The following is a 10,830-nucleotide window of genomic DNA, read 5'->3' on the forward strand; positions in this document are numbered from 1 at the left end:
CATCTTTACAGTGTGCAAAAAGATATCCCACAGCAGAAAAATTTCTCCAAATATTCCTCAACTCTTTTTAATATTTCCCTATTCTTAATTTACTGACATTAAAAAAACTCATCCATGCATATTTTTAATTTTCACAAGTTCTACTTGGCTTTTTATGAGTATTTTTATTGCAAAAATTAAAAATTAAATTTCAAAAGCAATCATGCTTTTCTTACATGTCTAGAAATTATCACTTATTATTAAGTACCAGCTTAAATTTTCATAAAATGGGGCTGGAAAGAGAGCTTAGTATTTAGGAGCACTTGATGCTCCTGCAGAAGATGTAGGTTAGGCTCCCAGCACCTATGTGGTGGCTCACAGTCATCCCTAACTCCAGTTGTGAGGGATCCAACATTCTTTTCTGACCTCTGAGGGCACTGGCAAGCACATGGTGCACATACATGTTTGCTGTCCTAATTAGGCTTCTATAGATATGATAAACATGAAAATCATAAGCAATTTGGAAGGGAAGTGCTTACTTCACCTTACAGCTTATTCCTACTCAAACTGGGAAATTAGTAATTTCCCAGTGTGTACATTTCTTTTTCTCCTTGACTTTTGGAATTATACATTTACAATTTTGAAGACACTAAAAATATAGAGAATGACATACATCGAAGTCCTATCAGCTTTTCTCAATATCATAGTTTTTGAAGAAAATATTGTCCTTGAAGTAACATGGCTTTACCCACAATATGCACATCTTTTGTCTCTCTAGGATCATTTTTGAACTAACCTCTGATGGGCAACAGTGCCATGTTTTCAGTGAATATGGTGTTGAGGTCCAAGACAGAAGAATGGCAAGCCAGCATCTTGGTGGCATCCAGATTCCAACCTAGAGGAGCAGAGCCTGGCTAGAGCTCATGGGCCTGGGCAGAATATACTAAAGTGATTTTATTTTTTGGTTTCAAAATTTATTTTTTACCTGTGTGTATGTGTATGTGCCTTATGAATCTATGTGCACCATATGCACGAAGTGCCCACAGAAGCAGGAGCCATCAGGTTCCCTGAAACTGAGTCAGATGTGGTTGTGAGCCTTCTGATATGGGTGCTGGGAACCAAACCCAGGTTCTGTGGAAGAGCCGTTAGGTGTTCTTAACCACTGGGCAATCTCTCCAGCCCCTTACCTTTTATTTTTTAATTGAAAGTATTTATTTTCATACAATATATTGTGATCATGGTTTCCTCTCCCTCAGATCCTCCCAGATTCTTCCAACCCTTCCAGTGTCACACCTTTAGAAATTAAACAAATGACAAAACCAAAATAAAAAAAAGAAAAGAAAAAGCATAAGAAACACAAACACATACACAAAAATGAAACCCATAAAAAAACACAAAATCGAGAATCATAATATATAAGCAAAAGACCAATAAAGTTTAAAAGAAAAAGCCTAAACAAAGCACTATGAGACAAAACCATCTCCAAAACGCCATTGAGTTTGTTTTGTGTTGATTATCCGCTTCTGGGCATGGGGCATGCCCTTAAGTTTGTCTCAAGTACCCATTGTGACACCAGTGGAGAAAACTAACTTTTTCCTTTGCAAGTAGTAGTCAATTGGAAATAGCTTCTTGGTTAGGGATGGGAGCTCCTGTCCACTTCCCCTTCTCAGCACTGGACCCCTTCTGGCTTGGATCTGTGCAGGTCCTGTGAATGCTGCCACAGCTTCTGAGAGTTCATATGTGCATCAGTCCTGCTGTGTCTGGAAGACACTCTCCCTTGGTATTTTTCCATTCCCTCTGGCTTTTATAATCTTTGTGTCTCCTCTTCCCTGAGCCCTGAAGGGAGGGTTTGATGAAGACATTCCATGTAGGACTGAATATTCCAAGGTCTCTCACTCTCTGTACATTGTCCAGCTGTGGGTCTCTACTGCAGGAGGAAGCTTCTCTGACGATGTCTGAACAGACACTGATCTATGACTGGAGCAGAATGTTGTTAGGAGTCATTTTGCTGCTGTGTTCCTTTAGCAGAACAACAGCATTTAGTTTTCCCCTAAGCCCATGGCTTACAAGCCACCATGCCCGAATATTAAGTGTTTATCATTTTGAAAAATTACATAATACAAAGATGACCATTTTAGGCATCTATAAACATACAGTACGACCTAATGAAGCACAGCCACACCGATGTATGCACATTCTCACCATCCTTTCAGGACTCTCCAATGTTTTTGTTCTTTTTGAGACTATCTTGGGGACCCTGGAGATTCTACACATATTCTAAGGTAGATTTTTCTATTCCTGCAAAAATAATCCTAAAATTTGACAAAAATTTGAATCTATAGGTTGCTATTAAGTAGTATTGATCTTTTGACATCAGTGATGTAATAAGGCTCCTGAAGAAGATAACGTGATAGGAATGAAAAGGATGGGTGGGGGGACCCAGAAAGCCCAAGGGCCAGGATGAGAAAGACAACTATCTCCCAGGGGAACAACCATGGCCACCCAGACACACAATTGAATCTACATGTAAATATATATTTCTTAGCTTTTATATCATCTTGTAACATTGCTATGGGTAAGGCAAAGATAGATTGTGAATATATGCCACTTCCATTTTATTCTAAGTTATTAGCAAACTCATTGCTCCCTTTGACTGATTTTATACCTTCTCCTCTTAATGAAGGCAAGCATTTGTTTCCAAGGTTTATACCTAAGTAACAGTCTGTGTTCCCATTCACAAATATGAGATATATTTCCATTTTCTGTGTCTTCTTCAATTGTTCCCAGCACTGTTTTATAGTTTCTTTCATACAAGTCTTCAGCCTCATTAGTTTATTCCTTTGCATTCCATTCTTTCTGATGTTATGGTAAACGGAAGTTTTTTTTTATTGCTAGTACACAGAAAGATCTTAATAAAAATTTTATGGTCTTCAAATACTTCCTGTAGACATTTTTTGAATACAATAAGCACAATTGTTTCATACCTGGCTTCTGTCCATTCTAACACTGGAAATCTCTAAGTGGTTTCACTGGCTCAGGATTGTGCTGCCCTTGTTCTTTGTGTGCTCTCTATACTGCTGGCTGGTTTCTGCTTGCTGTCTTTGAAATTTTATTGGTGGGATTTTGTTAAGACTGTACACAAAAATGTCTTCCTCTATAACAATGTTGTTGTAAATCCTTGAGAAGCTGCCATTGGCCAAGACTATTTGAGTGGAAGCTTTGATTCCTGACCACTAAGCATCAAAATAACCTTCCCTGAATTTCCCTAGGCAGAGGTCCTACCCACCATCCTGGTTGTCTCCCATTCTTGGGTTCACCGTACTCTTTAATTCTTACTCTGCAATTGTACCCAAGACCAAAATGCAAATTTTTAACCGCTTTCATGCTAAAACTGGCTTTGGAGATTTGCAAACTGATGGGGGGGGTTTTTGAGTTCTTAGCAAGGACAAACTTCTGGAATACAGTGCAGTAAAACAGATGGTTGTTAATACAGAATATCAAAGGTGGAAATATCAAAAGGTGGTCTGAGAACCAAGTTTACTTAATATGCTCAGCTGAAACAAAGATGTCAGGGAGGTGAGTTCTAGGGTGAGGCTAGAAAGTAGAGAGGACTTTGCTCACACCTGTCTGTGCTGGTATGCTCTTCACAGGCAACATCCCATTACCAATTAGAATCAGCTTTCTGCTATACTCACACAGAGACGAGTAACTCAAGATGGAAACTTCTTTATGAATGCCAATTTCCCCTTCAAAAGAACCATTTCTCTGTTTTCAGAGCTTCTCTTGTATTTGCTCAAAATACTTCTCGTGCTACAGAGTTTTGGGGTGAAAGCGTCTGGTTGTCTACCATTGTGTCAGACCTGCCTATTCTAAGATCCAAGGCACCTTAAAATCCTACCGGCTCCCATCTTCCTATCATGTCACCTCTCTGACACTCTTAGGGGCTCCTTTAATTCTCTTAAAAGACCCTCTATAAGTTTCTTCTACAGTTCCCATTCTAGGCATTTTTATTTTCATTCACTAGAGAGCTGGATTGGGCAACATAGCCAATTTTTACTACCAGTTCTAGTAATTATATTTTTCTTGAAATTCTCTCTCTCTCTCTCTCTCTCTCTCTCTCTCTCTTTCTCTCTCTCTCTCCCTTTCCTCTCTATTTCCCCCCTCTCTCTGCTGTGTGGATTACATGTACCATGACATACATGTAGAGGACATTATCTTTCCATGGGTCTCAGGATCTAATTCGGGTTATAAGACCTGCATCATTGGGGGCAGGCAGCAAAGCATCTTTATCCACTGAGCTATCTCCCTAACTCCCAGCAATCATCTTTGTAGAACACTTTCTGCATTTCCAAATCCCTTGATGCTTTCTTTCCTTTAACATTGCTAAACTTCTTAAAAGAGCTGACTGTAAAGAACTGGAATTGTAGCCAATTCTTGGCTGTTGCATCAGATATCTCTTTGGCTTGTTCTATTTGGGTTACCTGCAAGTTGGGTGTTGTTGATTTAAAAAAACGTCCTTATATATTGAACTGACTCTGATGAGTTTTTCTTGATAAAACACTCTTCTTGAGAGTCAAGATAATATATTCTTTTATATTCAGTAAAACTTCCCAATTGTTCTTCTTTGACTCATCTAGGACACCATTGCAATGTGACTTAACAGTGTTCGACTGTGCCCTTCCCTTGACTTTTAGAATTATGTACGGAATGCTATCTAACAGAAATAGGGGCCACAAATCTATTCCCACAAATGGTAATAGTGTTTTTGCCATGCTGTGATTATCTTTATTATTCTCTCAGATACACTCTTATAAAACAAGCCCATGATTAAAGCATATGAACTGGCTGTTGAATAAATCAATGGAAAATATGGTAAGGGCAAAGAGAGGTCAATGTACTGTTGTTCTCTGTTGGTTTCACTTCAGCATAATTCCTGAAAAGCAGTAACTGCAAAGCAAGACAGACTGCAATACCAGGCTAATTGTATAAACACACTTGTGAACAACCGTCTAACATGAAAGGACTTGATGATACATGAATTCACTTAAAATAGCTTAATAAATTGCATGGTCTACAAAGCCACCCAAAGTAAATATGGTAAACCAAGAAAATCCCAGTGCATTTCACTAGGGAGCAAGTAAGAGAAGCCTCTTAGAAGGTCAGTAAGGAGGATTTTACTCTGAGAAAGGAGAAAAGGGAGGGAGGGAGGGAAGGAGAGAGGGAGAAAGGAGGAGACTCTTTTTCTAAATTAAAATTGTATTATAAAGAACTCACAAACAAAATAAAAATCACCTTGTGAAATTACCCAAACCCAAAGTCCCGAAACGTATAGCTGTAGTTTAACTTTATATTTACAAAAATTTCAGTGTGTGTGTGTGTGTGTGTGTGTGTGTGTGAGAGAGAGAGAGAGGAGAGAGAGAGAGAGAGAGAGAGAGAGAGAGAGAGAGAGAGAGAGAGAGAGAGAGAGAGAGAACCTGCAGGAGTTGGTTCTCACTTCCCACCATGAAGGTCCCAGTGATCGAACTCAGGTTTTCAGGCTTGACAGCAAGCATCTGAACCCACTGAACCATTTCACAGGGCAATGGATTTCACTCCCCTAGGAGAGGGGACAGTTGAACTGAATCCTCTTGGCCAACGCTGTTTTTTTTGTTTTTTTTTTTTGTTTTTTTTTTTTTTTTTTTGCTAACTCAAAAATAGCACAACATTCGAATTTCCAGGACTCGGGGTAAAAGGCAATACTGGACAACGGAGTGTCTCCTGAAGCCTCTCATGAAAACTGGCAGTCTCTTAAAATTGGACAGGGAAGCACAAAACAGCACTCACCAAGAACAAATGTTAGAATGTGACCCTTGGAGGGCACACACCACTCCATTCACGCCCCTCAGCTTGGTGCTAGCTGCCTTACCACTCTCAGGCCTCCATTGTCACCCACAGGCCTGCCCCTCACCTGCATGATGTTCTCTTGTACCCCTCACTAGGGGTCAAGGTCCCAAACTTCCTCCAGACTGGCAGAGGGAGCCAGCCACCTCTGGCTAGCTTTTTCTAACGCCCCAGGGACAGGGACAGGAGAAACAGAATCTCCTGCGCATGTGCAACGGTAAGATCAGTTGCCAAGCAACACAGAGGCCTGGTTCCCAGGTGTGTGGACCCTGGTGCATCAGGTCCTGGGGCGCTCCTGTTGGTCACTTGGTGATCGTGTTGTTGTCATTCCACCCTTCTCTGCCACCACCATGTTCAAGCCTACTTGGCAAGGTTGAATCCAGTATCCATGGAGAAAAAAACAAATTCCTTGCATGGCGAATCCTTCAGAGGAGTTCTTAACCTGGGCCCGTAGTCTATTTGGAGATGGAATTTTAAGGGCCTCTAGGCACTTGCCTCAAGTTGTGAGTATAATTTTTTTGTGTCCCCCCTCCCTTTTTTTTTTTTTAACTTGGACCAAATTTTTTTCATCAGAATCCCATCTGGCACCATGTGCCTGTGAGCCTAACCTTCGGGTGGATAAGGAGGGATCGTGGGAGACGGAGGTCAAGCCGGGCTACAAATGGAGAATGTGTCTTAAATAAGAAAAATCAAAACAAAATAAAAATCATTAGAAGAAAGGATCCCACACTCCCTTTAGGAACTCTGGCTTAGGTAGGAGACAGACAGTTGGGTTTCTCTGTGTTTATATCAAGAAAGCATTTTACTAGGAATAATTTACTAGAGAAACAACCATGTAAGTTTATGCACATGGTCCCAGAAATGCACTCAAGAGGATTTTAAAAAACAAGAAAAAATGTACTATGTAGAAGGATTTAGGCATTATGCTGGCCTGTCCCAGTCACCTGGCAGAATGCACTCAGGCAGTACCCTGGTCAGCCCAGGCTTCCATGGAGGTTCAAAGAACTCCTTTAAGAGAAAGACCCCGCCCACTTAACGGTCTCTCGGCCTGTTCATCTCTTTCTGCTCTCTTCTATTTCCCGCTCCTCTCTTTCCACTCACTTTCCTGCTGTTCCCCTGGGGCAGACTGGACTTTCCCCAATTCTCCCTTCTCTCCTGTCCTCTCTCTTTCTGTGTGTCTCTTTATCTCTTTTCTCTTCCCTTCCCCCTTCCATCTCTGTTCCCAGTTAGCCAGCACCTACCCTTCCCTTCGCTCCCTTCCCAGTAAACTTCATGTGGGTTTGTTGAGTTTTGTGGTCCATCATGTTTCAGCACCTGCAGAAGCTGCAGCAAAACAACACTTAGTAACACCATTTTTTCCCCCTGAGACAGGGTTTCTGTGTGTAACTTTGTAGACCAGGTTGGTCTGGAACTCAGAGATCTGCCTGCCTCTGCTTCCCAAGTGCTGGGATTAAAGGCGAGCACCACCACTACCCGTCCAGTAACACAATATTAAACTTGAGTTCAACAATGGAGCAATTCACCTGCAGTAACCAGTGCAGATTAATATAGATTCCAATACAGCTTCTACACTCCAAGCATCCTATAGTGTTTGTGTGTCACACACTTAAGTGAAAATATGAGTCTTTGTAACCATATCTTGGTATTTCTGCTTTTCACCCTTCCTCACTTTTATGTGAAGTCCCTTAAAATACACAAGCAATTCATGTCTACCTGGACTTTTAAGGGGCCCTTCTGCCAATATTCAACCCCCCTTTTTTATTTTAGAAACAATCTTATTTTACATATCAATCACCCCATTCCCTCGACCTCCCATCTTCCCATTTCCCCCCACCGACCCCCCAACCTACCCCCACTCACTCCCCAAGGATAGTGAGGCCCTCTGCAGGGGATCATCAAAATCTGTCACATCATCTAGGGGAGGCCTAAGCTCTCTTTCGTGTATCTGGGCTGCAATAGTATCCCTCCATAGGGAATGGGCTCCCAAAGTCCATTTGTGCACTAGGGATAAACACTGGCTCCATCCACTGTTAGAGGTCCCATAGACTACCCTGGCCCCCTAACTGGCACCTACGTTCAGAGGGCTTGGTTCCGTCCAAACACAGCTAATGCTGCCCCACACATTCGTGGCTTTAGAACAGGAGCCCTCACTGCTCTAAGGCTCACCCTGCCAAGGCAATTTACTTTTAAAGGAAGAACATGGTGTGTCTTTTTCTCTCCGTTTCTTTTTAATTTATGTCCTTCCCAGGGCTTAGTAGGAAGAGTAAGTCAGGGACTTTCTTCATGAAACATGTTATCTAAATTCCCCAGGTATGGTTATCATCAACCCCTAGAAAGGCTATTTTTTCAGGTAATGGACAAGGTTGGCTGCCCTTGGTTACACTGGTTACAAGGGGAAACAATTTTAGGTAAACTAATTACTACCAGTTGCCAGGGAAAGCACTCTGTTATATTTGTAGCAACCTGAAATCTACACTATAATATATAGATCATAGCTTGCTTACTGGAACATTGAATAAATCATAACTCATGTAATCCCCATTGGTTTTCTAAGACAGCTGGCACTCTATTTTGTTGCTGTTTCATTTGTTTTTGCTTTTTAGATAGAGCCTTGCTACATAGCCCAGACTAGTTTTGAACCTGCCTATATCCCGTCTCAGTATCCCAAATGCTGCAATTAAAGACATGGACCATCATGACAGTCTGCATACAGATACTTATAAGAGCTGATGGGTTTACCACTGATGTAATCCAGGTTGGATAAAGAGTTCAGCCAACTCTCTATGAGTGTCTTTAGCAAATGCCTAAAAGGTATGCAGGACCTATGCTTGATCATTGTAACACTACATGAATGATTTTTAAGATGCTGCTTTATTTTCAACAAATTAAACATTATAATCCCAACTATCACAGAGAATGTTACAATACAAGGGTTGCAACAGAGTAAATTTTGGAGGGATCATTTCTAAAAACAAAATGTGAGTATGTTATATATCCCATCATGCTGTTTCAATGGAAAATTAGTTGACATCCTGTAAAAAAGAAAAAAATGAATTAGATTCATATATATATGAATCTGGGAATAAGTACATGCAATGCTTCTATAGACATTTCTATGAATTTTTGTTATAGCATAATAACATCGGCAATTGAGATATTTCCCAACTGTTCTTCAGTCCCCACCCCTACCCCATGTATATCTTACCATTTATCACTTAATCACTCTCTGATGGCACATTTATTTTACTGCTGTGGAATAATTCCTTGGTACACCATGCAGATTTGTTGCTGTGATTGGTTTAATAAACAAGCTGACTGGCCCATAGGTGCACAGAATAAAGTTAGGCAGGAAAGCCAGGCTGAGAATGCTGGGAAGAAGAAGGGAGGAATCGCCAGCCAGCCAGAGAACAAGTCTGACACACAAAATGGGATAGAGGTAAAAAGCCATGAGCCTCAGGGCAGCTCATAGATGGATAGAAATGGGTTAAGCTGTAAAAACCACTTAGTAACAAGCCTGAGCTATTGGAAGAGCATTTATAATTTATATTAAGTCTAAGAGTCAGTTATTTGGGAAGTGGCTGATGGTTATTTGGGAACAGACAGGGCAGGAAAACTACATCTACATTCTTCACATATGTATGTCTCAATAGGTTATAATTAATAATATCAAAGTAGTTGACTAAAAGCTCATCAGTTCCAATAAGAATTATAAGTGTTTCAAGTTTTTCCTACATCCACCTTAGAGCATGGCCCAATTCATCTATAAGCTTATTGAGAAGGCCCTGCACTGCTGAATGCTGCTGTGACTTAATCCAAACCTCAACTGGCCACATTTTGGATCTATACCAAGGTTAAGTTGGTCCTCCAACTCCTGCTAAGATTCTTACAACTATTCAGATGGTGAAAAAAAGTCCCAAGTGCTGAAACTGTGAATTTCAAAGAGTTCACAGTTAAGGAAGCCATGCTGAATGGCTTGGTTGCCACTGAGGTGTGGATGAGATCATTAGTAAATGTGATGTTATTGGGTATATTTGAAGACTGACCCTTTATATCTGATTTTATTTAAGTTCTTATTTGAATATTCTTGGACCACATGTGATGAGACTGGGTTCTTAAAATAAGAGCTATCAAAAAAGTTTTTCTTGTTAGTTTATTTTTATGTCTGCCATGATATCATCCAGACTTTATACTTATTTTCTTACTGTTATCAGGATAAAACAAGAGATTAGGCAATCAAATGACAAAATTGAGAGGGAAATGACTGTTAAAATATGATTCTATTTGAAAATAAAATTCTAAGCAAAATAGACTCAATAGGCCCTACTCTCAGGAATAGATCACAAAGCTGTATGTTCTTAACTTCAGAGAGAAGTTCATGCTAAATTGATCAAATTCCATTTCATTTTGTGAATGTGTGCAAAGTGTTCTTGGTGATTTTTACTTCTCTAGTTGTTTTAATGTCTGTCTTTTCATTTCTGTTTTTGTACATTTATTCTTTTGTATTTTTTCTAGAAAAAGCTGGGTGAAATAACTTATTATTTTCAAAGACTTCTTTGCTTTAAGAAATTTCTGCTCTGCTCCTTCCTTTTGATTTTTTTTAAGAACTTGTGTGTGTGTGTGTGTGTGTGTGTGTGTGTGTGTGTGTGTGTGTGTGTGTGTATGCCTGTGGTCATAAGAGAGTGTCAGATCCCTAGTAGCTAGAGTTAATTACAGGCAATTGAGAGCTGCCCAATGTATGTGTGTGTGGTGGAATCAAATTCAGGTCCTAATTTGGCATAAATAGCACTGTTCACTTCTGAGCCATCTCTCCACACCCCACCCCCTGACTACTTTTTAAGATAGGGTCTCATGTAGCTCCACCTGTGCTGCAACTGTGTGACTGTGTGAACACCGGGTCACCACTCTATTTATAAAGATTTTCTGAGAATGAGTTATTGGAAGACAGAAGGGCATGCCAGTGAATCCTGACCT

This window comes from Cricetulus griseus, assembly GCF_003668045.3.
Source record: "Cricetulus griseus strain 17A/GY chromosome 1 unlocalized genomic scaffold, alternate assembly CriGri-PICRH-1.0 chr1_1, whole genome shotgun sequence".
NCBI classification, from domain to species: Eukaryota; Metazoa; Chordata; class Mammalia; order Rodentia; family Cricetidae; genus Cricetulus; species Cricetulus griseus.